Below are 201 nucleotides of genomic sequence, written 5' to 3'. Positions count from 1 at the left end.
CCCCCTGAATGGAAAGGGGGGGCGATGGGGGGAGGGGAGGGGGAGGACAAAGGGAGGGAGAGGCTTCTGCCTGGAGACAGGTGACGTGGAAGGAGCAGGAGGAGAAGCAGAGCTCTCATTGGGTCTGCCTTGTCTTCTGGGCGGAGCCAGAATCTCTCCCCTGCCCGTCGCCGGGTTGCCAGGCAACCCCCTCATAGACGC

The sequence above is a fragment of the Pogona vitticeps genome, chromosome W (assembly GCF_051106095.1).
Source record: "Pogona vitticeps strain Pit_001003342236 chromosome W, PviZW2.1, whole genome shotgun sequence".
Lineage (NCBI taxonomy): Eukaryota > Metazoa > Chordata > Lepidosauria > Squamata > Agamidae > Pogona > Pogona vitticeps.
This window is presented reverse-complemented; position numbering follows the sequence as displayed.